This window comes from Pteropus alecto, unplaced genomic scaffold (assembly GCF_000325575.1).
Source record: "Pteropus alecto unplaced genomic scaffold, ASM32557v1 scaffold106, whole genome shotgun sequence".
Classification (NCBI taxonomy): Eukaryota; Metazoa; Chordata; class Mammalia; order Chiroptera; family Pteropodidae; genus Pteropus; species Pteropus alecto.
In genome coordinates, this window is record NW_006442103.1 from 3634744 (window position 1) to 3637519 (window position 2776).

Genomic DNA, 2776 nt, shown 5'->3' on the forward strand with positions numbered 1-2776 from the left:
CACCAAAATAAAATTACTTGCAAATAGTAAGTCTAATATGCTGATTACACTACTCTATAACATTGTAAGAATATCATTCTGTCATTTCTATGATGCAGTGATAGCTGACACTACCTTATTAAAAAACTGATGAATAATCGTGATGGTATGATGCTATCTTCTATGTCCTTAGTCTTTCTCCTCTGTCCTACATAAAAGCACAGAACATTTCCCAATATATCCATCATTTCCACCTAGACAAAAAAAAATACGTCCATTTTTATATTTGAAATTGTACCACTACTGATATGGAATATAATAGGAAAAAATGATAATATGGTTTATGAAATTTTCCATCCATCAAAATGCTACTTCATCATTGCTCCCCTTTGCTTGGACATTCATTGACAATTCTGTTCTGGTTCTAGATTGGCACTGCTGTGACACCAAGAACCATATCATTCTAGGGCTAACAGTGGACTTGGGGTGAGATCTTGGTTCCAGGACATAATTATTTATTTAAAAATGTACCTCATCAGAATCATCTGTCCAACATATATTTTCTTATATTCACATTAAATATTTTCATGATCCTCAATGGATCTTTAACTCCAAGGACCACCATTCCCTGCAGTTTTATTGAAGCAAAAATATTACAACACGACTCACAAAGAACAAAATCAGCAAATTCTTTGTAAGACCTAATATTCATCAAACTCCTTACCTGAGGCTCAGTGGTAAACCATCAACCAAGATGATGTTTCTTATATCAATTACTGAATATTACAGTGTAAATTTGACTGTTCATAGACATTATATAAATTTTAACGGGAAATCTAAAATTTTCCATCTATAAGCCATAAAGTGTGGTCATAAAAATTTGAGTACTTAGGCCGACCTAACTAAGACAAAAATAGTTGACAAAAGCAATTTTCATAAGTTTAGTCTCTTCCTCTCCATTGTGTCCTAAGTATTATTATCAAATGAATAGTCTAAGCTGTATCCATATGCTTTTCTCAAATAGAAATTCTATCACCTTTGTAAAGCAAACCAAATTGTAGAAAGGGGTGCATACCCTGCTAGTATTTGGACATGAATTGAAAAACAATGTAACTATTATGAGTACTTAAAATCACTTGGATCTTGCATGAAAAACATACATAATCAACTTCATACTTCTTTAATCTTGTCTATGGATACCGACAGGGCAACAGCGATAATTGGCAAGTGGTGATGTAATTTAAAATTCTTTTTTCTAAGGAGAAAAGACTGCCTTATAATAATAACAGTTAACTACAGTAATCTCAATTTAATAAAGTTTCGAGGGGTTTTTCCTCCTCCTTATCTAAAAAGGCCCAGTCTAGTAAAAATTGTCTTTTTTTCCTTCTCAAATTTAAATAGGAACCAGCTCAGTCAGACTGACACCTAATGGAAACTTTTATAAGAAAATAATTCTGCCAAAAAAAAAAAAGGAATGAGATAAGTATTTAAACCACTTGAACCAAGGAAATCAAATACTTTTTTGTTGACCATGAGATGAGTAGAGGTTTCCTCCAGATTTCGTCACTAGCATTTACAATTCTTGCACTCTAAAAATGATTATCCATTTAGGAAGCAAATGAAGTCATAAGCTAAAGTACCACTGGCAAAGAACTGAATGAAACAGCTTATTTTTCAAAAGTTCTTCCTCATTCTCTCAACAAATGCTGAAGTATTACATCTTTCATGTCTCAAAAACTCTAATACCCTCCAGCTCCCTTTTCAGCTTTCACATCTTATACATTTATTTAGTCAACCAGCTTGAGGCCAACTATCAAATGATCACCTAGTTACTAGATTTCATAGGTTCTGTCTACAATCCTAATTTCCCAATAAAACAATGCCACCAGTAGACATATTGAATTTTGTTAAATGTATAATAAGAGCAATATTTAAAAGCCCTTAATCATCAATTGGTAGATATCTAGAGAAAGAGGGTAATTAATGGAACAATGAAGGAAAGAAGAGTAGTTACATATTCTCTTGCTAGTGACGGAATGTTGAGTGCAAAGATGTTTTCTTTCTCATTTGAACTCGTTCTTAAAACGGACTCGCCCTAAGTGCGTCTCAGAGGGCCCCACTCATCTTTCTCGCAAACAACCTTCCTTGAGCGCAAAAGTCATGAGTGTAGATACCCTGAGCGTAATTGTGAGATGAGACGCGGTGTGGTGGAAATAAGGACAGGGTGAAGAGTTGTGTGGTGTACTCCTCACTAGGAATCCAAGATACTGGAAGATAGGCAAGACTCTGGATGGGAAAGCTTGAGGGTGTTGCCTGTTTCCTTCGGAGGCACCTCGCTCCCAGTGTGTCCAGAATGCAAAGCTGCTCTTGTAGACCAGAACCCAGTGGGGTACAGGCACGTCGCGCCGGGAAAGGCCCGTCCTCCAAAGGGAAAAGGTGTCTGAGGCACAGCTCAGCTCGGAGCTGGAATGGGAGCGACGCGAGGGAGTGCGTCGCAGGCTTCTCTCTCTCTCTTTTTCTCCCGCAGCTTCGACTTCTCAGAAATTCAGTCTTCATAGTCCGTGCACAACGGCCACCACTCGGAGAGGAAACGTGGTCTTAGTGTCCCAGGAGGTTTGTGCAGAGTCTAGTGAAACCTTCTGGGCGCTTGGTACCTTCTTGTCCCCAGCACTTTCTTCTCCCACCTTTGAGGCACCACCGGATAGAGGGAAAGTAGGGTAACGGAACTGCGGGGTCCACCGGCCGCAAGAGCTGCGAGCGAGAGCCTCTAGGGCGCGCGCCTTCCACGATGGATCTT